This window comes from Arvicola amphibius, chromosome 8 (genome assembly GCF_903992535.2).
Source record: "Arvicola amphibius chromosome 8, mArvAmp1.2, whole genome shotgun sequence".
Lineage (NCBI taxonomy): Eukaryota > Metazoa > Chordata > Mammalia > Rodentia > Cricetidae > Arvicola > Arvicola amphibius.
Window position 1 is genome coordinate 85,943,116 of NC_052054.1, and position 27,229 is coordinate 85,970,344.

The 27,229-nt window shown below is 42.6% G+C and overlaps 1 pseudogene; it reads right to left on the reverse strand.

The window, feature by feature from the left end:
* Positions 1-1,002: 1,002 nt before the first annotated feature.
* LOC119820546 lies at positions 1,003-2,559 on the reverse strand (annotated as a pseudogene).
* Positions 2,560-27,229: the final 24,670 nt, after the last annotated feature.

The window sequence follows — 27,229 nt, forward strand, 5'->3', positions numbered from 1 at the left end:
CTCAGTGTCTTGCATAAGACAGTGGAGAAACATGAACACAGTGAGGGTCAGCCATGCTTTTGCCACTGAGGTTGAAGAGAAATATTCATCCTTAAATCTCCACATTCATTTTCTTCTTGCACCTCAATGAATAACTTTAGTTTGTTTCAGTTTTTGCAGATACCAACTTGTGGAACTATTCCAATATAGAAATGATTTTTTTTTTTGCCTAATGTTAGAAGTTTGCTCACAAACAATGAAGCAAATTTAATTTTTTTTCCAACTCCCATTTATTTGTTGGCTCTTGGGGCAATGTCATCTTTTCAATATGAAAAAAAGCAGCCAAGTTCAACACAAAAAAGAAGGGTAGGGTAGGACCAAACCAGGAAGAAAATGGCAGAAGCAGAGACAGGTCCCAGACACTCCCCCCCCCCCCCCCCCCCGTGGCAGCACACCTTTCTAGGTTTGGAGGTCAAATGGACGGGGCAGTTCTGTTCCACTCCCACCTTAGAGAAAGAAGGAATACAGGGAAGACACCTCCAATGGCAGATTTGGCTCAGGACAGCTGGAGGTTATAAATGGAGATAATACTGTTAATCCTTCCCCTGAGGCTGAGAGATGAGGCAGAGAAAAACCTGTCAATTGAAAAAGCCTCAGTGGATTCCCCCGTGGAAATGGCCTTGACTGGAAAACCCCGCCCCTCTCTTCCCAGTGACCTCTACCTGGCACCCCTCTTCCCTTCCCAATCTCCTTAGCTCTAGGATGGTGGCCACTATCTGGGTCTTTAGTAATGTTCTAAACGGACTCTGGAGCAGAACTCAGGTTCCTGGGGAATATAATGGAAATATTGACAGTCATGAGAAATGGGTACCAGAAGGAAACAGGGCAACACTCAGAATGGCAGAAGTGTATGTAGGTTTGTCAGAGTGGAAAGAGAAAGGAGACATTCCACAAACAAATATTTATTGAGCGCCTACTGTGTGCCAGGCACCGTTCACTTCCTCCCCCCCCCCCCCCCCGCCCCAGTGAAAAAAACGAAAACAAAACAGGACAGAGGCAGCAGAAAGAAAACTCTGAAGGAGAAAAATGGGCAGCTGAAGAAAGCTGAGGGAACTAAGCAGCCTGAGGTGATGCGGGGCTCTCTGCCTTAGGCCTCTTCTTCTGCCTCCTCCCCGAAATCCTCCTCCTCTTCTGCAGTGGCATCCTGGTACTGCTGGTACTCGGAGACGAGGTCGTTCATGTTGCTCTCGGCTTCGGTGAACTCCATCTCGTCCATGCCCTCGCCCGTGTACCAGTGCAGGAAGGCCTTGCGCCGGAACATGGCCGTGAACTGCTCCGAGATGCGCTTGAACAGCTCCTGGATGGCCGTGCTGTTGCCGATGAAGGTGACCGCCATCTTGAGGCCGTGGGGTGGGATGTCACAGACGGCCGTCTTGACATTGTTGGGGATCCATTCCACAGCGTAGCTGCTATTCTTATTCTGCACGTTGAGCATCTGCTCATCCACCTCCTTCATGGACATCCGCCCGCGGAAGACGGCCGCAACGGAGAGGTATCGGCCGTGGCGGGGGTCGCAGGCAGCCATCATATTCTTGGCATCGAAGACCTGCTGGGTAAGTTCAGGCACAGTGAGGGCCCGGTACTGCTGGCTTCCATGGCTGGTGAGCGGGGCAAAGCCGGGCATGAAGAAGTGGAGACGCGGGAAGGACACCATGTTGACAGCCAACTTTCGGAGGTCAGCACTGAGCTGGCCCGGGAAGCGGAGGCAGGTGGTGACACGGCTCGTGGTGGCGGAGACGGAGACGAGGTGGTTCAGGTCTTCCGTAGGTGGGCGTGGTGAGCTTGAGGGTACGGAAGCAGATGTCATAGAGGGCCTCGTTGTCAATGCAGTAGGTCTCATCGGTGTTCTCGACAAGCTGATGGACGGAGAGGGTGGCGTTGTAGGGCGCGACCATGGTGTCGGACACTTTGGGCGAAGGCACCACGCTGAAGGTATTCATGATACGGTCAGGGTATTTATTCTTCTCGGATCTTGCTGATGAGCAGGGTGCCCATGCCAGAGCCCGTGCCTCCACCCAGAGAGTGGGTCAGCTGAAAGCCCTGCAGGCAGTCGCAGCTCTCTGCCTCCTTCCGCACCGCATCCAGGACGGAGTCGACCAGCTCAGCTCCCTCTGTGTAGTGCCCCTTAGCCCAGTTGTTGCCTGCCCCAGACTGACCAAAAACAAAGTTGTCTGGTCTGAAGATCTGGCCAAAAGGACCCGATCGAACAGAGTCCATGGTCCCGGGTTCTAGATCCCCACCAAGATAGCTCGAGGGACATACTTGCCACCTGTGGCTTCATTGTAGTAGACGGAGATTCGGTCCAGCTGCAGGTCGCTGTCTCCGTGGTAGGTACCGGTGGGGTCGATGCCGTGCTCATCGCTTATCACCTCCCAGAACTTAGCACCGATCTGGTTGCCACACTGTCCGGCTTGGATGTGCACGATTTCCCTCATGGCTTGAAGATAGGTACCGAGCAAGAAAAGATAATTATTTTTCTTTCTGGGCTGGTCTCAGGATGAAAGGATGGAACGTGGCCCCGGAGGCTGCAGCAGCGAGATGCGACCACGACCGCAGGAAGGTTCTCACAAATTTAATTTTTAATAAGTTCAGGTGTGCAGAAATGTTGTATTCACCTTTGAAGCTGCCATCATTTTAACTCTGATCCCAAATTCCTCTAACTTCATCATTTTCCAAGAACTGTTCATCTTCTTTAAGTACCCCCATCACCACCCACATAGCACAGAATTTCTGGAGGTTATGGTTTGAGTCTGAAATGCCCCTCACATATCTGAACTTTAAACACTTGGTCCCCAACTAGTGACTCCATTTTGAAGGGTGTAGGGCCTTGAGGAGGTGGGTCTTGGTTCAAGAAAGTAGCTCACTGGGAGCAGGTTTTTGAAGGTGGTCACTGTTTCCTGGTCTACCAACACGTGAAAAAGCTTTCTACATGCCCTGTTTAATTCTCACAGCATCTCCACCAAGCAGGGATCATATACACCTTCTCCCTGTCATGATCTGTGCCAGTACTTCTGTGGTGGTTTGAATGAGATTTCCTCCATAAGTCCAGAAAAAGTAAATACTTGGTCTCTGGTTGATGGCTATTTGGGGAGGATCAGGAGGTATGGGGGGCAGACTTTGAGGTTTCAGAAGACTCTCATTATCTAGAGTTGCTCTCTCTGCCCCCTGTTTGTGGATCAAGATGTAAACTCTCAATAGCTGCTCAATCACCATGCCTGCCTGCCTGCTGCCATGCTCTCTGCTATGATGAAGATGATGATGATAATGATGATGGACTCTTAGGGATCATGAGTCCAAATAAATTATAAAATAATTATAAAATAAATTATATAATAATTATATATATAATTATATAAAATATATTATATAATATATATTTATTATATAAATATATGTGTATATAAAATAATTATAAAATAAAATTATAAAATAAATTATAAAAGGCAAATTCCTTTTATAAGTTGCCTTGGTCATGGTCTTTTATCACAGCAATAGGAAAGTAACTTGGCCCGGTGGTGTGGCACACACCTTCAATCCCAGTACTTAGGAAGCAGAGGCAGGAGGATCTCTGTGAGTTTGAGGCCAGCCTGGTCTACAAGAGCTAGTTCCAGGATAGGTTCCAAAGCTACACATGAAACCCTGCCTTGAAAAAAACTAAAAAAAAAAAAAAAGTAGTTGGTACACTTTCCCTGCCACAACTAAAATCTCTCTGAATCGCTGGGTGAACCAGAATAAATTAATCATCCTTTGAGTTGTTCCTTTTAATTATTAATCATAATGATGCAAAAATAACTAACCCTAGTGAGTGGGCATCCCAGGTACACAACTACTTAAGACTGGCCCTTCTTCAGCCACAAAATCCTTAAAGATTCTGAAAGCCACAAACTTCTCCCCATTTCTATATTTCAAAAGCCTCATTCTCATCTTGGAAAAATCCTTTCACATCTCTGCTTTCCTCGCTGGCATCCCCTCTTCAATGTTTCTACTGATATCACACTCATCTCCTGAGGACTTAAAAAATAAAAGGGATGGTGAGACCTTGCCAACTAGGCTGTAATAGATCTTCCATTCTTCTTCAAGACAACACAGGAAGAGCCTGCTGTGCCCATACATGTGGAGAGGCAAGTGAGAAATAACAGAGAGAAAAGCTTACATCAGTGCATCTTGGGGAATCTGCAGCCACACATTCGTCACTGCTCAAACATTTATGAGTTACCTTGTATGTACCAGGCTCTGTGCCAAGTACTTGAAAACAACATCAGACAATGCAGAGCTGTGGTTTCTTTGTTAGAATTTCTATCTGGGGCAATGTTGTCTAAACTTGAGCATCCACACAAATCACTCTCAGGCTCCTTCTGTTCTATTCCACAGGAAGTCCAATTCAGGAGGTCTAACAAATAGCCTAGAAACCTTTGTTTTTAAAGAACATACAGCCAAAGAGGCTCTATAGAAGAGGCTCTCAGACCCACCTTTAGGGAAAGCCTCAGCCCAACATCCTAGAAGCCAGAAGAAAGAGACAAGTAGCGGCTGACCAAACTTAGAAACTGTTTGCAGTCCAGATTCTTACCTGACATCGTCTGCCATCTTGCATGATTATAGGGAGAGGTTACCTCATTTTATATAGTTCCCCCAACTACAACTACCCATGTTCAGAGGGTCTCTTTGAAAACCCTCAAGTAGGAGAAGAAGCATGCAAAGTACAGCCAACACCCAGTCTGGCATTATTTGACAGGTTTGGCACATTTCCAGCTCTTATTGTACTGACTTCACCTGAAAGTGAGGTGCAGCACGAGCAATCAGAACACCCCTGTTCCACAAGGATGCTTCTCCATTAGCACAGTGACTCTGACTGCCCACAACAGCCTCACTTTCCTTGCCTGCAGCACCCAGGCTGCAGCTATGAGCTTTGATTCTCCTTTCCGCTTCTGAAGGAAGCCAGGATGGCAACACTTTTGGGCTCTGGCCAGAGTTCTCACAGCCATCCAGGCTATGAGGTCACCTCTATCTCTCTCATCTTTCTGGAAAATTGCTGGGGGACAATGTTTTTTGATTCTATCACTTGTATTATTTTTAATAAAATGCTGATTGGCCAGAAGCCAGGCAGGAAGTAGAGGCGTGACAACGAGAATTATGGGTAGAGAAAAGTTTCAGTCAGCAGTTGTCACCCATGCAAAGGAAGCCAGACACAGACTGCCTTGCCAAAAAAGGTACCAAGCTATGTGACTAACACAGACAAGAATTATGGGCTGATATGTTATAAGAATTAGTTAATAAGAATCCTGAGCTGCTGGGCCAATCAGTTTATAATTAATGTAGACCGTGGTATATTTCTTTGGGACTGAATGGCTGTAGGACCGGGCAGGACAGAAACCTCTGTCAACAGAAAATGAACAAATGGGATTTTGGAATAGAATCTCTAGGACCCCAGCATAGTCCTTAGCATTATTCTCAAGCCATGAGCTTGTGCTGAATTTCAGAGTGAGAATTTTTTCCTATGAAGATAAGAAATATCAATAGAAAAAGAGTAGTAAATGTTTCAATTGTCAAAAAAGCATGCAAGTGTCTTCCCTTTCTATAATATCCTGCTGAAAGGGATTTTAAATAGAAGAAAGATGTGTTGAGATGCTTAGAGATGAAGAAGAAATGGGAAGATGTGGTGGAAGGAATGGGGTGGGAAGAATGCTGTCATTAATGAGCACTTCCAATATGCATACCCTGTGCTCCTGCTTGGCACCTGGGCTTTGTAGAACCCTAGGATAGTACCAGCTTTTGTTTCCATTAGCAAAATACATGGCAGGATCATTCCCTGGTGGTCAGGAGAAGTTTGGTCCCAGAGAACCAGGGAGCAGAAAAGGAACTAAGGGTAGTTGCACACATAGGCTGTTTAGTGCCCAGTGACAGTCTCCTCTCCTGCTTAGGTCCCTAGTGAGGTGCAACCTCTCACTCATCTGCAGGGACCTAGGGACATTAGCATCCTTTCCTTATATTCACTGGCTCAACCTTGCCCAGATAATTTACTGGTACCTTTTAAGCAAAATGCAAAAGCTCATCACTGGTACCCCTAGGAGACCATTCCCATCCAGGAGGCTTAGACTGGCTGCAAGTCGTCATTGACTTCCATAACCAGACAAAGCAAGCCTGCACCTCCCATGAAAAAGGAAACAAATAAATAGGTTGGGCCTTCCCTTCCATCTGCTGATAACAAACTGTTGTCTTTATCTGGGTTCAACTAGAGCCAGGAGCGGCTCAGTTTCAAAGCCAGGAACAGGGGGAATTCAAAGGGAGACATGAAAACCTTCTTACGAGAAGTGCAAGTTACATGGGAGATATTTCTTGTTTTAAGAACTTGAACCCCAAGTTCATTAGCACCTGGGTCAGGATTGAAGCACCTGGAAGGAAGTGTGCTGGGAATATAACTATTGAGGGTGATGCTGAAGGAAGGAAGATTTTGTGCCTTTGTATGTGTGGTACTTGGTGCTATGATCTGCTGGCCTGGGTATCCTGTCCCTTTAAGGGACAAGCCCCGCCTACTCTTTCCCCTTCCACCTAGGCAAGCAGATCTCTGGCACTGGAGAACCTGCCCAGGAATTGCTTTGCTCAAATAAACCTATTCTTATATTTTTTCATTTTGGCTTGATCTGGCTTACTGAGTCAGCAGAGAATCCCATTATCAGGGGACAGAAAACCTATTAGAAAGAACTTCAGCTTTCTTTCTTAGATCACCTTGCACCCCCAAATCACACCAATCCCTCACCAAACACCACTCCCCATTAACTGCCTGCTGCCTGGTGCTCTTTTTTTTTTTTTTTTTTTTTTTTTTTTTTTTTTTTTTTTTTTTTTTTTTTTTTTTTTTTTTTTACAAAGGCCAGACCTCCCTATAGCTTGTTGGACTGACCAGAGATTGATTTTCTTAGACACTCAAATAGTAGCATTTACCTCCCCCCCCCCCACACCACACACACAAAATCTGGATTGTTACTATCCTTTACGCTTATTCCTGCATCCCCAGAACCCATCCAAGTCTCTGCTTCCTCCTCCAACCCCTCTTCATCAGGAAGCCCTTCATGTCACTGGGACTGAACTCTGGTCCAGACATTGTTCTCTGTGCTACAGTTGATGAAGCCTCCTTTCTGCAGGCTCTTGAAGCACCTGCTACGTCCACGCTCATAGTCCACTTGCTCAAGCTTGCCCCACAATTCTTTTCTCTAGTCAGAAAAGATCACGGAATGAGTCAGTGCCCACTCCCCCTCTAGCTACTGTTTTCCTCCTCAAACCCCATGGACCTGAAGGAGAAATAATTTAATCTCCCTCTGCAGAGAATGCTCTCTTGGGAAGGAATCTTCATCAAAGCTGTAACCAAGCATATAACAGAAACAAATGAAAGGACAAACGTTGAATAAAAAAAGAAATAAAAAAGGAAGGACATGAATGATCCTGGGTATGGTGGGAGAGAAGGTTTCTTGTATATAAAAGGAAGAACATTGTCAGGGACATCTGGAGTAGTCCAGAGTGAACATGAACCTGAGCCGGGCCATGTGAGGAGAGCAGCTGGAGAACAGGAGGGAGAGGAGAGAAGCTACTTCTGACCAGGAGGGGCACCCTGGGCGGAGAGAATGCCTAAGAGATTGGAATAGTCAAAATAGTTGAGTTACAGGGAAGTTGGGGGAGGGAAGCCCAGCCCAATATTAGGGCTAGGGGGTAGGGTGGGGTATGTCAACCAGGAGGACCCCCAACAGGCTGAAAGAACCTGGAGGACAGATCCAGTTTTATATGTTAATGGGCATCTCAGTTATCTATTTGTCCTGTCCTTGAGACCCAACATCCCTACCTTTTTAAATGATGAGGAACAATGTATTTTTTTGCTACTTCCTACTTCCAGTAGGGTATCATTTTGGGGGACTAAGAAAGCTATAATGCTGGCCAAGGCTATAAAAAGCAGGATGTATCACTTGCTGTCCAGGCTTTTGCAAGACCATCTTGGGGAGGGAAGTACAGGCTGCTTTAGAGTAGTCTGTGAGACTGGACCACTTGGGGCTAGCCAGTTTGGAGGCATCTAGGATGCAGAGGCTCAGGCTGGTTGGAAATTTTGTCAGAAGCACTTGGGGATGGTGAGTTTGGAGTTGTTTGTTGCCTTTAGTTAATTGGAAATCTGTTAGTATATATATATACATATATATATGTGTATGTATATGTGTATGTATATGTGTGTGTGTGTATGTGTGACAAAAAGTAAAGAATGTAATTTTTTTTCTGCCCGATAATCCTCTCCACCAACACAATAATCAAACCGTGGGAGTGGTCTTGACCCTCTCTGTGGAAGGGTCATCATTTGGCAGGCTTTTTCAGAGGGGGAGTCTAGACTGCAGCAATTCCCAGGGGAGGGGCCTTGAAATGGAACTCTCCACTCAAACATTCCAAAATGAGTGCCAGGACCAGGGGTGATGCTTTCAACCAATCATCCCAGACTTCTTGGATAAAGGTGTGCCGGGGACTGGGGTGACACTTCCAACCAAACATCCCAAACTTTTTGGATGTTAAGGGCAGATGTAATGCTTCCAACCAAACATCCTAGACTTCTTGGATATAGGGGGCACCAACTCACGTTTGGCCACTTCCTGTGGGCATGGGGTGACGTGGGAGAGGGGAGAGTTGGGAGTTGGAGGACTCATGTTCAGTGAGAGGTGTGGCTGGAGAGACATCTGGTTTATTGCCATCTTGGAGACCTCAGCCATCTGTTCCTTGAGGGAGATAAGAAGGCAGGTGGCTAGGAGAAAAATGTATTGTTATTGTTGGCCTTATGAATGGGGCTAGCCATGGAAAGGGTCATTAACTGCCACAAAGAATGGGACAGAGAAGTGCCTGGTTATACAGGAGAGTCATGCTGAATAAGTGAGACACAAAAGCAGATATGTCATCTTAAAATCAGATTTAGTTGGTAGGTGTCTTTTTGATTCAGGCAAGTTGGTACCAATGGTGAAATCCTAGGAGCTGGTGCAGGTGTTGGCATTGTCTGGCGGGCCCTTTGTAACTTGGTCTTGACCCAGACATTAGGAGTGACCTGTAAAATATACTTGAAAATAGGTGGAGTTAAAATTTAGAAACCTACTCTGGGCGCTGGTGGCACATGCTTTTAATCCCAGCACTTGGGAGGCAGAGGCAGGCTGATCTCTGTGAGTTCAAGACCAGCCTGGTCTACAAGAGCTAGTTCCAGGATAGGCTCAAAAGCTACAGAACAGCTCTGTATCAACAAACAAACAACAACAACAAATTTGGAACAAATCTGTAAGACAACTGGAACAGGAATATTTTAGAAGACAATAAAAGGGAATTGGGAACTTTAAATCTCTAGTGATATACCTGAAACTTGTTAATCGTGGACTATGAAGCCTGGGAAAGAGGCACACCTGTTTATATTTTTAGCAGGAAACTTAACAAACAAGTAATGAGCTACCAGTACCTTAAATCATCAAATTCCATTAGACAGATCTAAGAGGGATAAATGAACAGAAAAGAAACAACTTTTTTAGCTACACATATAATCCCAAGTCTCTTCATAGTCTTTGGCGAACATTAGTCTTAGAAGCAGTAATTTGCCTTAGCTGCTGACCCTAGGAGGCCCAAAGATTTTCCTGTGGGGAGAGGATCTAGTCTACCTGTCTTGGCGGGATGAGACAATCAATCCCCCAGTGTAATGTCCAGGAAGCTGATGAGGTTGATGAGGTGTAAGCCCACTTTTTTTTTTTTTTTTTTTGCTGTGTGGGTGGCTTTGCCATACCCAAAGGCAAGCCTCCAGGTGGAAGGTCTTTTGTAACCATGCATCTTCTTGGAGAAGCTAAAGAATCCTGCAGGAGCTGGCAGGTCTCTGTGTTAGAAGCTTTTTTTGTTAAATGCCTTACTCTCAGATCTGTAAAATCACTTGAGAATCAGGGTACTATTATCTGTTAATTATATTTAAATTAGACATATAAGTTAAATTTATACATATGCTTTACTCAATTAGTTATAGCTTACCAATGCTAGTAAATATAAGAAGATTAAAATGAATATTTTAATAAGTCAAAGAATATTCACACACATGGGTACTCTTATTAAAGATGGTGTCAAAATTGTGGCTACCCACATTTGCATATTTTGAGAGCTGTTGTAATCTGGAGTTACAAGATTTATAGATCTTAAAGCAAGCACACATACACACACAGACATAAAACAAGCATAGTATGGAAACAAACACACATATACATAAAAGCATAGTATGGCCACATTATTTTAACAGATAGACATATAAAGCCTTTTTTTAGGAACCTGTGTCAGCTGACCAATTAAAACTCCTGGTGCATGCAGCAGCAGCCAAGGAAGCACACAGGTGGTCCCATTAAGGACCAGATTAACAGTCATTACAAGAGAGAATAGAAACATAAGGACGGAACACCTATTCAGTTTTGTACAGAAGAACAAGGGAAAACAGATTTTATTGTGGAGAACAAACAACGAGAAAAGTGGGGAGGCGTGTTGGGGAGGGGGAGTAGGAAACCATGGGCATATGGGGCCTTGTTTGTTTTATTTTAGGCATTAAGGGATGCACAGTGTCAAAAAGCCCCAATTTTAAAGGACTTTTTTTTTTTCAAAAAGCAGCCCAAGGGTAAGAGGACCCAGCCTCGAATTGCAGGCACCATATTATGAGTGTATGCTGCCAAGACTTGGGACTCAAAGCCTACCACAATGTGTCCACTGTGATAAGATTCTTGAGTCGAAAACAGAGGGGTGTGGGGGATTCCTTGGAAGGACGTCTTCTGTCCAAAAGAGGCCCATGAGGGCAAAAACTGTCTTGCCCTTTTCTGTGGGGTTGGTGCCTGGCACAGGCCCGTGACCTCAATAGACTGTCCAACAAACGTATAGGTCCTGGACCCTAATGGCAGGGACTTGAGAATGGGGACTCACCCAGATGAAGCCGATCTTAACCTGGCAGAAAGCATGGGCAAGAAGGGCATTTTCCAACACGTAGCCCTGGGCCAGTGGGAAAAAAACAGCCCCCTCAGTGGAACCTCCAGATGTAAAGTTTTGATAGCTTAATAAACCTCTCCGCTGATGCAATAACACAAATCAGAACAAATCAAACCAAATTAGAAAAAGCTCAAGTTTAATGGATGCCAGTGCTCCTGGGTGGCCCTCCAGAAAAACACGGAGAGGGAAAAAGAAAACCGGAAAGACCATGTGTTCATTCTCTGGGGGGCAGTTTAAATAGCCAGTGGGAGTGGTCTTGACCCTCTCTGGGGAGGGGGTCACCATTTGACAGGCTTTCTCAGAGGTGGAGTTTGGACTGTGGCAACTCCCAGGGGAGGGGCCTTGAAATGGAACTTTCCACCCAAACATTCCAGACTTCTTGGATATATGGATGCCAGGGGGCTGGGGTGACGCCTGAACCCAAACATTCCAAACCTTTTGGATATAGGGGTGCCAGAGGGCTGGGATGACACTTCCAACCAAAGAAGTTTAAAAGAAAATTGTTATCTTGGGTAAGCATTTGAACTTCCAGGACCAACAGCCCTGAAGTTGAGGGAGTGGAGTCCCAAGACCAGGGAAGACAGAGAGATCTCACCCTCAGAGAAACTTAGGAGTATTTACCTGGAGTTTATTTTACCTGCAAGAGGTGGATGGATTCAATTCAATTCCCTAAAGCTTACATAAATCATTTAAACGTATATAAAAGGAGATAAAGGTTTTAGATATGTTAGCATTGGCACAATTTGAAATTCACATTGTAGAAAAGGTACTATATTCATGCCTTTGAGTCATAGTAAATCAAACTTGGGAGCCCAAAAATGATTTTGGGTTAAAGGTATCTGTGAGTTTGCCTCTTTCAGAGTCTGGTGGCAATGAAAAGTGTTTGTCTTCCTCAGCAGGAGGCCTAGTAGCTCCGAGAAGTGAAACCTGAGGCCTGATTTTTCTATATGAAGAGAGCTGAGAAGGCAGCTGTATCCTTGGGGGAAAAGCTGGCGTGTCTGCTGATAAGCTGAGGAAGTTATAGTTAGTCAATAGCATCAGAGATCTGAGAAGGATAAATTACAGGAAAAGGTAGTGATCAAATGGCATATGTATCAATCAAGATGAGAGACTTAGTCACCACCTAGATAGTTGCCTTAGGCTCCTGTAGTCTCAATGACTTCATTGGGACAGTGATCATAGGTTTTTGGGTGTCTTACAGGACAACATTTAACCTTCAGTTGCCATATAGCGCAGCACTGGCCCTTGGCTGCCAGGCCCAGCTCTAAAAGATTTTCCTGTGGAGAAGGAACTTGGGGGTTTACCTTACTTTGATCAGACAGAACAATCAACCCCAAAGTGTCTATAGCTTAGGTACTGCCCTGGCAGGAGGCAAGGCATAGGGCAGTTTTGCCAAATGGTTAATGTTACCATAATTTAGGTGGAGTCCTTGTGCCCCACCAATCTTCTTTGGAGGCAATAGTGTTCCCACAAGGAAGGGGCATGTCTACTATGGGAAACTTTTCATCAAACGTTTTAAATGCCATAGTCAGCAGATATCTGAAGAATTTGGGGATCATCTGCCTATATATATATATATATATATATATATATATATATAACACAAAAAAAAGCTTAACAAAAGGGGCAAAGACAAAGAAGGTAGATAACGATTAATGTTAATCTGAGTAGACCTTAGGAATTAATAAATCCAATTTATCAAATATACTGTCTTAGGGATTCTATTGTTGTGAAAAGACACCATTACTATGGCAATTTTTATAAATGAAACACTTAATTGGAGTATCTCATTTATAATTTCAGAGTCTCAATTTATTATCATCATGATGGAGAGAATGCCAGCATGCCAGCATATGTGGTGCTGGCTACATTTTGATATGCAGGCCACAGGAAGTCAACTGAGACAGTGGGTGCTATCTTGAGCATAGGAAACCTCAAAGCCCACCCCCACAGTGACACACTTCCTCCAACAAGGTCACACCTACTCCAACGAAGCCTCACCTCCTAATATTACTACTTCCTATGAGATTATGGAGACCAATTACATTCAAACTACCACCTCTATCTTCTCCCTGGCCCAGATAAGCTTGTAGCAATATCATACTGCAAAATGCACTTAATCCAACTTCAAGAGTCCCCATAGTCTACAACAATCTCAAAACATTTTATAAGTCTAAAGTCTCTTCTGAGATTCATAAAAATCTCTTAACTGTAATCCCCTATAAAATAAAAAAAAGCAGACCACATGACAACAATACATATTTATAGCCTATAAGATTTTTTTACACAGCAGGTAACCACACCCTTTACTCAATTTCTGAATCCATTTTACTCCTTAAACACTAGGTTTAGCTCCATTCCACTTCCTGGTGCTCCTTTTCCTCTCAAAATTTGCATTTTTGCAATTTACCATGACCAACTTGTGCCTTTTCATTATAATTCACCATTAGAGATACCACTAATAACCATACAACAGAGTCTATACTATGCTGTTTGGATATTTCTTCTGTCATTGAAATTAATCTAAAACTCTTCACTTTAGACAGATTCTTCAGACGAGGGCAAAAGGCAGTCACTTTCTTCATCAAAATATCATAACCCCAAGTATCAAAATCTGAATTCTTCCGATCCAAAACGTGGTCCAGCCTATCACAGCAACAAGCCAGTTCCTGGTACCAACTTCTATCTTAGTTAGGGTTTCTCTTGCTGTGAAAAGATACATGGTCACAACAACTCTTAGAAAGGAAACATTTAATTGGGGTATCACACTTCCAGTTTCAGAGGTTCAGTCCATCATCACCATGATGGAGAGCATCGCAGTGTGCAGCCAGATGTGGCACTGGCTACATTTTGATATGCAGGCCACGGGAAGTTGACTGGGACACTGGGTGGCATCCTTAGTATAGGAAATTTTAGTTTTTGTTTTGTTTTTAACTCTGTGCTCTTTGGGGGCCTGCCACCCAGCTCCCAAATAAATACAAGGAGACTTATTCTTTCTTATGAATGCTTGGCCTTAGCTTGGCTTTTTTTTTTCTAGCCAGTTTTTCTTAAATTATCCTGTTTACCTTTTGCCTCTGGGCTTTTACCTTTCTCTATTCTATATTCCCTTCTTTCCTTCTTATCTGTAGTAGGTAGTTGGGTGGCTAAGTGACTGGCCCCTGGCTTTCTCTCTCCTCTTTTTCTCACTCCTTCTCTTCTCTTCTCTTCTCTTCTCTTCCCTTTTATTCTCTCTGAATACCAGCCCTGTTTATCCTTTCTCCTGCCTAGCTATTGAACATTCAGCTCTGTTTTAGACCAATCAGGTGTTTTAAGCAAGTGAACCAACACAGCTTTAAACAAATAATAAAACAAATAAAAACAAATAAAAAACACAGCTTTGCATCACTAAACAAATATTCTACAGCATAAATAATGTAACACATCTTCAACTAATATTCTATAACAGAAGATCTCAAAGCCCACCCTCACAGTGACATAGTTCCTCCAACGAGAGCATACTCACTCCAATAAAGTCACACCTCCTAATAACGCCACACTCTATGAGATTATGTGGGTCAATTTCATTCAAACTACCTCATACACTTTATTTATTAAACATATGTTTTTATCTATATAAATTTTCTAAAAGCCTGGTATTGAACAATAAGGAAAGACATAAGTAGTTAGACTTAAATTCTAAGTCAGCATGTGTTAACCTGAGTAGACTTTTATAACCTTAAAATTGTATCATCATTCCAAAATCCATACCAACCCAAAGTAATTTGGGAATCTGTTGTTGTTTCCTTAGTACAAAAAGAGATACAGTTATAAAGTAAGGGCTCAGTAGGACTGAGTAGCTTTATGAATGTTGTCTTTATATTATGTGGTAATCTTTAGATGGTGGTGAAAATTATATGACATGCACTTTTTAACTTTTTAGTCAAGATAGTTTCCAGTCATGTGATTGCTTTCCTCTTGATGAGGTCATTAGCCAAAATGGAGGAGAGCCTCTTGGTTACAATTTATGAACATCTATTTTCTTAAACAAGAGTTGAATAACATATAATATGTTGTAGCAAATTAAGATTACCTATATATAAATTTTTTTAACTATCAGCATTTTCTTAAAAGTTTCAAGCTAATGTTTTTACAGATTTTATAGCTTCTTTAATCCCACCCAATAAAGTCTCAAATACTGAGAGTTTACAGCATAGTCTTAAGAGATATTTTTTTTTTTTTTGAGAGCAGGGCACAGAGTAGAGATAAAGGACTTTTTAAGAGTGGCAAGTGGAGGAAGTGTAGAGCAGAGCAAGCTTGGTTGTAGGAGATTTGGGGATCATTTATTTGTGCAGAGGCAGTTGCTAGGATTTGTGAGAATTTGGAAATCAAGCATGCCAGTTTTTGCCCATTGAACTGTATACTGAGACCAAGCTATCTGTAGTCTGAAGAGGAGAGAGGGATCCAAAACAAAACTCCACTGGAAGGAATTTCTATAAACTCTAAGAGGGAGCTGAGTGAGAGCACATAGTGGCCCAGATGGGCTCTGATTTAGAGAAGCTACAGAGAAGTTCAACCCAAGGGCCTAAGAGCGTTTGAGGAAGAGATAGAGGAGGCTAGTCTGAGAGGGGCAGGGAAACTTTAGGAGGGAGCTGAAAGCAGAAGCTGCGGGACTGTAACAGGAGCTGAGAGACCAGGGAACAGGGTCACATTAACTTGGATAGGCTTAAGGAAGCTGCAGGATTGCAGGCAGATGGGTGGTAAGAGGAAGTAGCTGAGGTGGACAAAGTATCATTGTGACAAGGATTTCCATCTGGGGTGTCCCGAAGCAGAATAGGAAGCTTGACAAAGAGTATATTCTAAGTCACAGAAAAAGGCATCCCTTGACCTTCAGTGTGGAGCTGAGTGGGGTGAGAAGACTTCACTGGCACTCTGGTGTTGGCGTGGCTTTTAATCAGAGTTATATCCAGTAGGCTTAACCAGTAGAGAGATATGAGAGAGAAAGGGGGGAGGGAGGGAGACAGTAAGTGTCTTTAAGTAGAGATACCCAGAAGGGTGCAGCAGGCCAGAGCCAAGTGGTGAGAGTTGTGTGCCCAGACGGGTGCTTTGGGAGGTACAGAAGGCTCTAGGAGGCAGAGAAAAACTTAGAGCACACACAGGTAGTAGAATGGTTAGAGCATGTGAAGGGGAGAAGCAGCTGAGGAAGCAGACTGTAGAATTTGGGTCAAGTTTGACGATGGCAGGAGCCAACAGAAACAATGATCCATACATACATTTGAAGAGTCAAATCAGCAGCTTGGTTCAGAGCAGGGGGGAATTTATGCCACTCCTGGGTTCTAACAGTAGATGAATGAAAAAAAGAAATAACATAGAAAGGACATGACTGCTCCTAGGTATAGTGGGGGAGAAGGTTTATTGTAGATAAAAGGGGGAGCACAGCCAGAGGCAGAGACATCTGGGAGAGTCCCGAGTGAAAATGACCCTGACCTGGGCCACGTGGTGAGATGAGGGAGGAGTCACTGACCAAGAGGGGCAGCCTGGGCCAAAAGACTGACCAAAACACTGGCATAGACAAAATAGATGAATTATACAGGGGCCAGAGGAGCTGGGGAGAAGGAAGCCCAGTCTAATACACAGCCTGGAGAGTTTAGGATAAGGGGCAGGGTATGCTAACCAGGAGGGCTTTGCAGCAGGTAGAGACTGAGGACGTTGGGAGAACCTGGTATGTAGATCTGCTTTTATATGTTAATGGCACCTTAGGTAGCCATTTATCCATGGTTTGAGACTTAACATAGGCTTTGTTTTACATTATTTTAAATAAGTCCTACTTCTGTTGTCAGTCTGTGTGTAGAATGCCTTTTATACACACTTCACACCATCCTGCCATACCCTACACAGGGAGGATTTTATCCTTCTTGCAGGAAGAGCTGGAGCTTCTTCACTTTCCTTGGGATTCTGCCTGGTCCCTCTTAATTACAGATGCAGGAACTTCTAGGATATATTAGGTAGGATATGCTTGTTTCTCTGAAGTACACACGCTGGAAATGTAAGCATCAAATCAAGCCACCCTCAGTCACTGGCAGGCAGAAGTCAAAAAGATGTATAAACAGTTTCTTCTTTCATCTTGCAGGTGAAAATTCTAGGACATATTTCATAAAATAGGCCTCAATGACTCTTATCACAGGTCATCAATAGCAATCCTTTTAAAAGAGTATTTTGTTTCTATCGTTTTTCATGATCCCCATATTGTATTTCTGTTGGGTAGAACACTATTCCAAATAAATATACTGCTATAAATCTTTGTCTCAGCATTCATTTGGAGGAAGACTACAGAGCCTTAAGATGGGCATTTGACGATGATCCAGAAGGAATTAACTGCTATTGAGGTTGTCCTGTCATCTGCTAACAGGAGCATCAAAATCACTAACACTTTCATTTGGAGGTGAGTTGGATGTTGGAGGAGTGGTTTATATGTTGCCCGAACAGCTGAATAATGAGAACTGATTTGGGATTTGGCCTTTAAAACTGCTTCAAAAATCTTTGGAGGGAAGTCAACACCGTATTCCAGATAGCTGATTATCAGCTGGAGGGGTGTTATATGAAAGCTATAGAAATCAGATATTCTCTGTGTTTATCTTAGGGTATCCCTGTGAGAAACCTAGAGATGGATTTAACAAGTCTAAACTTCAGATGATTCCCCAGCTTTCAGACTGTTTGTGGTTTGCTTAAACTGTGAAAGCAAAACCAGAAAAACAAAACAAAAAGAGCAAATCCATTTTACCCAATGCTCGTGTAAGGAGTGTGAGCTGGGCAAACCTATAAAGGACTTGGATGTTTCAGCCTACTGGATATAACTCTGATGGGAGGAACAGAGATTTTCTTGTCGTATTACTTGGGTTCATATCCAGGATACAAGAGTTTCCCTTCTGTCAGTCTTTGCTCCTTCCATTCACAAGTGGTTGCCCAGAATCAATACCTTTCACCCCATAGGCTGCTTCTGAGAAACCTATGTGGTGCTAGCTACTAGAGTAGACTTCACTGACGTTCATGTAATAGTTTAACTAAAATGCTGCAGGACTCCAAGTGGCAGCAGTGGGCAGTGGGTCCCGAGACCACGGCAGGCTACAAAGGCAGCCAGGTCCCAGGCAGGAAGCCACATGGCTGGTGAGAAATGGAGACGGATAGGCACACCATGCAGAAGTGAAGTTGGATATTTATTTAGTAGGTTATGGAAGGGGAAGAGGAGAAGGAGGAAGAGCAGAGAGAGACATCTGAAGACACTAAAGAGCAGTTCCATCAAAAGCTAATGGATCTGCCTGCCCTTGATGCAGGGGTCTTGATCAGGTCTGTACCTGGCAGGCATGCTGTGTTGAGATTTATCTTCCTCATAACCCTTTGTTTCACTCTCTGGTGCTACTTTTCTTCAACATCCACAGACTGCAGTAATTCTGGGCGCTTGGGCCACACTGGCTCCCTTCTGCTTCCTTCAACAAATCAGGTTCTTTCACCTATTTTCAGTTGGATAATGGCCCAGAGTTTTCCTCCCAGATCTATCAAATTTTATCTAAGGCTCTTAACATCCCCTGGCATTTTCATATCCCATACCATCCTCAGACTTCAGGGAAGGTAGAATGAACTAGCCATTTCTTTTTTTTTCTTTTTTTTTTTGGTTTTTCGAGATAGGGTTTCTCTGTGGCTTTAGAGTCTGTCCTGGAACTAGCTCTTGTAGATCAGGCTGGTCTCGAACTCACAGAGATCCGCCTGCCTCTGCCTCCCGAGTGCTGGGATTAAAGGCGTGCACCACCATCGTCCGGCTAGCCATTTCTTAAAAAATGTTCTTGTTAAGATGTCACAAGAGCTTCACCTTAACTGTATAAAACTTTTACCTCCTGCCCTTCTTAGGCTTAGGGCTCTCCCCAAAAGCCCCCTTTCCATCTTGCCCTTTGAACTCATGCATGTGTGGCCAGTCTTAACATCTAGCCTCTTACCAAAAACTTCTCCTTTTTCTGGTCACCTACTTATCCCACTGTTATCCCATCTTTGCTCCCTAAAATGGGATTTTACGGACTACTCATTACCTCAACCATGTGCCAATTCATGTCCACCGCCAATTAAAATAGGAGATCAGGTACTATTTTATCCTCCAAACCAACACCTCTCACCCCTTTCCCCTAAATGGTGGGGCTCCTTTAAAGTAATTTGTGTAACTCCCACAACTGTCAAGCTCAAGGGACTTCCTCATTGAATCCACCTGTCTCACCTTAAACCTTTTACTCTTCCAGCTCAAGATACTCCCTCGTATACAGTAACTCAAACAGGGCCCTGCTCCCTTAAGTTCCAGAGGACACAAAGATCAGCCACTCTTTCCCCAGTCCCAGAAAAATAAAGGTCTCATTACTGTATTCAACTCTCCTGTGCCAAAACTCCATATACTCTCTCACTCTCTTCCTCTTTCTCCTATCTGCTTTACCAACTTCTCTATAACTCCAATATCATAATTAAATTTCCAGTTAACCACTCAGCTGTTATTACAGGGGCCATCATTAAATATAGAGCCAGAGGTACAAGGACTGCCAAAGACCAGGAAGTAAGAAACAATAATGAATTTGGGGACATTCACAGCCCCAGACTCCAAAAGCTCACAAAACAGACTTTAACGTAACAGGTTTATTACTGACTGCAGCAGCGTCTCCTGGATGTTAAGCTAATACCATGATGCTAAAGAGAACAAGTGCCTTAAGATTTGCTTCAGGTAAAACATTAAGGGGGGGGGGGTCTAATAATTCTCCCTTCCAATAATTCCCCCCTTCTTTTCTTACCTCCTCCCCACTGTCTTCTATTCTAACACTATACCATTGTAATTTTAAGCTTTTAATATGTCCAAAATTTATTCCTTTTCAAACTTTTTTTTCATAAGCTCCAGGGAGCCAATTGGACCTATTTAAATAGATCTGACTTGCTCAGAATAAGTATCATTTAATTCTTCCCTTATTATTACTGGTCTTGGGAACCCCTGGGAAATTACCTCCTCTACCCCCCCCCCCCGCCCAAAATCCCCTCTATTTCCCATTTGGGACTCTCCTCCCTTAATCACCGGGACCTAAAATTTTTTCCAGACATAATTTTCTGCCTTTGCAGCGTCTTGCAAGGTCCAAGCTGCCAGCCAGCTTGTTCCACAGAGCCCAGAAAAAAAAAAAAAAAAACACAAAAGTAATCAGCCACCCCAAGACATGGTCAAGCATCTCAACTCTCTGACACCCACAAAATCAGCAGGAAGCAGTCATGAGAGACCTTATGATGCCCCATTCCCACCCACTAAAAACTCCAAACTCCTCAAATTTTTATAATAAACAAAAGGGTGGAATGTAATAAGGCTGATACTTCCAGGTTCTAGGGCCATGCACGTGCAGACAAGCCCTCAGGCAGAAGTAAGTGCCTAATGGCCTCTGGAAATGTTAAAGGGCCCTGCATGACCCACCTGTGGCATGGATTACATTATCCACATATGACTCAGCTAAGCCCTTGAGTGCATGTGTGGTTATATCATCCATGTATGACTCAGCTAAGTTCTTGTGCACATGCTTGAGCCCCATCATCTGCCTATGACATAGCCTATGACATCCACCCCCTGTGCTCAGCTTTTAAAAGTTGGATGCGCCATCTTCCTCTCTCTCTCTCTCTCTCTCTCTCTCTCTGCACACTGACTTCCCCAGGCCTGTAACGCCCCCTCTAATAAACTCCTAAGTGGGTTTGTTGCATGTTTCATGTTTCCTTCTCACCTGTGCCAGGTAATTTCAATTCATGCAGAGGTTCTAATTGGAAGTGTGACAGGATTGCCAAGGAGATTTAGAAATCTGTTAGAAGGCTTTGCTGGTCAGAGGTCATAGCCTGTTATTGAAACTACTGGACGTGGGCGAGGACAGCTTATAAGACATACAACAAAACCGACTTTAAGAGTTTATTAAGAGAAAGAAAGATGCATGTGCAGGCCTGAGGGAGTTGGTGCAGGAAGAGAGCATGGGGAGGGCATGTCCAGCTTTTAAAGACTGCCTAGAGCATGTGTACAGGGGCTTACATAGCTGGGTCATGCATAGATCACATGACTGTAGCACACATAAGTCATGTAGGGCTTGAGGGCTCTGGGTGCCTATGTAAATTGGCTGAGCACTTGATGGCACATGTATGGCCCTGGAACCCAGAAGTGCCAGCACTTGGGGTGGCTAGACATTTTGCCAAAGCACTGGATGATGGAAATGATAACATTTCACCCTTTTGTTTATTATAAAAATTTGGGGGGTAGGGGTAGCCAATAGGTGGGAATGGGACATTGGGTCTCTCGAGGCTACTTCCTGATGTCTTATGGGCATCAGAGAGTTGGGGTGCCTGGCCACATCCTGGGGTAGCTGGCTACTTCAGTGTTTTCCAGGCTCTGTGGAACTGTACAGCTAGCAGTTTGGACCTGACAAGATGCTAGCAAGGCAGAAGATTATGTTTAAAAACATTTTAGATCCTGGTGATTGAGGGAGGAGAGTCCGAAGATGGAAGATGGAGGGGGGTTTCCCAGGGTTCCCAAGATGAAGGAGGGAGTTTCCCAGGGGTCCCAAGACCAGGGAAAAATTAAATGATACTTATCCTGAGTGAGTCTGGTCTGTTTGGGTAGGTTCAATTTAGCTCTCTTGGGCTTATGAGAATGTTTAAATTTATAAAAAGAGATATTTTTAGATGCATTAAAAGCTTATAGTTACATTAGTATAGTGTTGGAACAGAATATTATGGATAGTTTATAGTAAGATAGGAGGAGGGAAAGAAAAGGGAATTATTAGGCCTTTTAATGTTTTACCTGAAGCAAACCTTAAGGCATTTGTTTCTTTTAGCATCATGGTATTACCTTATCATCCAGGAGATACTGCTGTAGTCAATGATAAATCTGTTATATTAAAATCTGTTCTGTGAGTGTTCCTTTGGAGTCTGGGGTTATGAATGTCCTTAGACTGTTTCTGTTTCTTACCACTGGGGCATCTGATAGTCTTTGCATATCTGGCTCTGTGTTAAATGATAGTCCCTGTAACAACAGTTGAATGATTAACTGGAAATTTGAGTATGACATTGGAGACACAGTGAAATTGGTAAAGCAGACAGGAGAAAGAGGAAAAAAGGGGAAATCAGAAAGTAGAGCATATGGAGTTTCTGGTACAGAAGACAATTATGGTGGTGAGACTTTATTCTTCTAGAACTGGAGACAAAGCAGCTGATCTTGGTGTCCTCTGGAATTTAAAGGAACTGGGACCTGTTTGAGTTACTGTACATGAGGAGAATGTGTCCTGAGCTGGAAGAGTAAAAGGTTTGAGACGAGATAGGTGAATCCAATGAGGGAGGCCCTTGAGCTTGGCAGCTGTGGGAGTTACAATAATTACTTTAAAGGGGCCCTGCCATTTAGGGGAAAGGGGTAAGAGGAGTTGGTCTTGGGGAGAGAAAAGGACCTGGTCTCTGATTTTCTTGGAGATGGGCATGGCTGAAGTAGTGAGTAGTCAATAAAATCCCTTAAGAGGGAGCAGAAGTGATGTAATAATGGGGTGAGCAGGTGATCAGGTGAAGGTGCGTGGTTGATCGGCAGTTATGATTCACCAGACAAGCTTTAATATATATGTCAGTTTTAATAAAGGAAAGGAAAGGGAACTTACAAATCCAAGGTTCCAGCGAGGAGGGCAGGAAAAACAAAGAGAGAGCGGGCCACAGGCCCGCAAGATTTTATAAGTCAATATTAGCCTAAGGGGGACACGCCTAAGAGGGACACGCCTAAGAGGGACACGCCTTTAGACCAAGGGGGCCACGCCTTTAAACCAAGGGGGACACGCCTTACAAAACAAGGTTTTGGGCTAGGCTTCCCCTTCATCTCCCCCTTTTGTCTAAATAAGACAGAACCAAACCAAATACAACTATATTCAATAGGAACAAATAATAAATATAAAATTACAAACAATATTAAGAAGAAACATATAACAAAAGTTTTACTAAGCATTCTATTTCAAGGAGTCTAAATAATGTAGAGGGTAACTACAATTATCTAATCTTCAACCCCATCAAAGATCTGAGAAGGGAAGTAATATTACTTAAGCAACCAGGAAGTACAAACAAGAAACTTCCAAAATGTGCAACAAATGACAGAGACAACTAACTACCTGGGCAGTCACCCAAAGTTTCGTTTTGCAATGTTGAGGCAACCAACTTTGGCTAAGGCCTAACACAACTGACATAACATTTTTCAAAGGCAAGGAACTTTTTGTAGAACTGTCCAACCCTGTCTTGGCAAGATAAGACAATCCTGTTTTTATCCATTTACGGATACTCTGAAACTCTGTCAGTGGTCGAGGTATGGGCTTTTTCTTTGCCTAAAGGCCACTTCTGCCAAGAAGAAGACAAGCTCCCAGTGGAGTGTCTTTGGTGCTCAACATTCTCTCGGGAGTAGAGTGGTGTTGCCAGGAGTGATTGTGTCTCATAAGTACCAAACTCTAGGTTAGATTAAAGGCCATGTTCTACAGCTCTTCAAAGAGGTCGAAGATTATACTATCTATACTAAATATAATTTCTATGTATCTAAAAAACCTGAAAAACAACTGTGCAATAAATGAGGACAATATCCCCAAACATAAACAATGTCATTATACAAATAATATCAGAGGTAGAAATGTACATTGCAATATGATAAATATCTCAATATAACAATTGTTTTAAACAGAGGTAGAAGTATACTCTCATACAATAGAGGTAGAAGCATACTCACATACAATGTTCAATATACAAGAATCAACACCAATGCAATTTTCTAATAACAATAATTCACAAATACTAATCATCCCATCAAACCAGGTAATCCCCCCCCCCTTTTTTTTTTTCATAAACACCCCTGAGTCCATATAATACCTCCCCCATCCCCTCAACCCTATACCATCTACTAAATGATGTCCCTAAACCAGAGGGCAAACTCTGTTGGGAGAGGGGGCGTCGTCCTCTAAGATTGCTTCTAGCTGACATGGGGGCGACGTTCTTCTCAGGGGGTTCCATGAAAGCAAATGATGGTAAAATTCCCAGAATAACATTTAGTCGAGGAAATTGTAACTAGCCTCTGAGTGTTTTGAGGAGGTCCGGCCAGAGTGTTGTCAAAATTGTACACCATTTGAAACTGTCTTGTGTAGTTGGTACCAAAAAAAAAAAAAAACCAAAAAAAGGTCTAATTTTAGCGCTATTAAAAACATGACGTCATAGTAACCAGGTGAAATTGATGTTGTGGGGCCCCATCTTCATCCTGGAAACTTCAAAGATTACTGAAGGAAAATTTGTTGTTTGTTACAGGAAAGGTAAACATTATCTACAAAGACATATACAGACATATATATTCGATGGAAGGTATAATAAAGACAGACAGATATGAGGAAAGGCAAAGAAAGTTTATCAAGTATCATCATCATCATCATCATCATCATCATTATCATTATTATTATTATTATTATTATTATTATTATTATTCTGTCCCATTTCATGGCTCCTGACCTGAGACAGAAACTCTGAGATATCTCTTATAAACAGGCTTGGAATTGAAGAAGGACTGAGCCATAGTCCAACTCCAAAACCAGCTCTATATACATATAAATAAAGGCACAGTATATATGTAAAAAAAATGTTTTATACTTACTAAACATATTCGGGTTCTGTGTTGATCCATATTAGGTTGTAACTAGTGTCCATGCATCAGTATTTAAATATCCAGGGTCCCTTAAGTTCTTTGAAGATGAGTGGTTTCCTGTGGAGATAAGAAAAGAACCCTGCCCCCAACCTATATGCTTTTCTTACCATCAGTATGATCATCATCCTTGTGAATGAATTATTTTTCTTTTCCAAGGGGCTTCTTCTCTTCAAACCGAACCTTTATTAATTTTGACGGTATCCACAATTTTTCCTCTCCTGTGGAGACAAGAGCAAAACCCCTTCCCCAACGCAGCACATCTCCTGGCTTCCACTGCGAGGTCAGCACATCCTTGAAATAAACTGGTTGATTTAATTCAGCAGACTTTTCCATTATCCAATGTCTTTCTGCAGCCGTTGTCCCCTTCTCATTAGCGTTGAGAAAATTCAAGGTTAATAAAGCACTATGTAACCTATTTCTAGGGGTATTTTCCACCCCTTTCTGTTTGTTTAACATATCCTTTATAGTTCTATTTGATCTTTCTATGACTGCTTGACCTGTAGGATTGTATGGTATACCTGTAACATGCTTAATATTGTAATAAGCAAAAAACTGTTTCATTTTCCTAGAGACATAAGCTGGACCATTATCTGTCTTTATTTGTGTAGGTATACCCATGATGGCCATAACTTCTAATAAATGAGTGATTACTGAATCAGCTTTTTCTGAGCTTAAAGCAGTTGCCCATTGAAAACCTGAATAAGTGTCAATGGTGTGGTGTACATATTTTAATTTGCCAAATTCTGCAAAGTGAAACACATCCATCTGCCAGATTTCATTCCTTTGAGTGCCCTTTGGATTAGCCCCTGCAGGCAGTGGTGTTTGGTTATAAAAAGAGCAAGTAGGGCATTTCTTTACAATTTCCTTAGCTTGTTGCCATGTAATAGAAAATTCTTTCTTCAAGCCTTTGCTATTGACATGATGTTTTTTATGAAATTCAGAGGCCTGCAGCACACTACCAATCAACAATTGATCAATTTCTGCATTACCTTTTGCTAGAGGACCTGGCAGACCCGTATGAGATCGGATGTGTGTTATATACATAGGGCAAAGCCTGTTCCTGATCATGTCTTGTACCTGGATAAACAATGAGGTTAGTTCTGTATCATCAGGTATAAATTCAGCAGTTTCAATATGTAAGATTATTCTTTCTGCATATTGTGAATCAGTAACTATATTAAGCGGTTCTTTAAAATCCCTTACCACCATAAGAATGGCATATAATTCTGCCTTCTGGACAGAATCATAAGGGCTTTGTTCCACCTTAGTCAAATCTTCTGATTTGTAACCTGCTTTCCCAGATTTATTAGCATCAGTATAAAATGTACGTGCTCCAGTTATTGGAGCATCACGGATGATTCGGGGGAGAATCCAAGAAGTTCTCTTTATAAAGTTAAGCCTCTTGCTTTTCGGATAGTTGTTATTGATTTCTCCCAAAAAATTAGCGCAAGCTCTTTGCCATGGTTCGTTATCTTCCCACAATTTTTTTAGTTCATCAGCAGTGAAAGGAACTATAATTTCTGCTGGGTCTATGCCTGCTAGTTGACGAAGTCTCAATTTGCCTTTTATAATTAATTCAGAGACTTTTTCCACATAAGTTTTTATTTTCTTACTTGGTTTATGTGGTAAAAAAATCCATTCTAAGATAATATCATCTCTCTGCATTAAAATTCCTGTAGGAGAAATTTTGGAAGGCAATATGACGAGAATACAACTGAGCTCTGGATTCACCCTGTCCACATGTGTCTCTTGTAATTTCTCTTCAATAATTCTCAGCTCCTTTTCTGCTTCAGCTGTTAATTCTCTGGGACTGTTTAAGTCTTTTTCACCATCCAAGGTTTTATTTAAATGAATTATCATATCAGGTGTTATGCCAACAGCTGGTCGTAAGCTGGAAATGTCTCCTAACAACCTTTGAAAGTCATTGAGAGTCCGTAACCGATCTCTCCTAATTTGTGCTTTTTGTGTCTTAATTTTTTGTAAACCTATTTTATAACCTAGATAATTAACAGAATCTCCTCTCTGAATTTTTTCAGGAGCAATCTGCAATCCCCATTTAGGTAAAAGTATTTTTACTTCTTCAAATAGTCTTTCTAAAGTAGCCATGTTTGAATCAGATAACAGAATATCATCCATGTAATGATAAATTATCGACTTGGGAAATTGCTTGCGTATTATTTGCAATGGTTGATTTACAAAATATTGGCACAGGGTGGGAGAGTTCAACATGCCCTGTGGGAGGACGGTCCACTGGTATCTCCTTGTAGGTTGAGAGTTATTATAAGTAGGCACTGTGAAGGCAAACTTTTCTCTGTCTTTTTCTTGTAAAGGTATAGTGAAGAAACAATCCTTTAAATCAATTACTATGAGAGGCCATCCTTTTGGTAATAAAGATGGCAGAGGAATTCCAGATTGCAGAGAGCCCATAGGTTGAATAACCTTATTGATAGCCCTGAGATCTGTCACCATTCT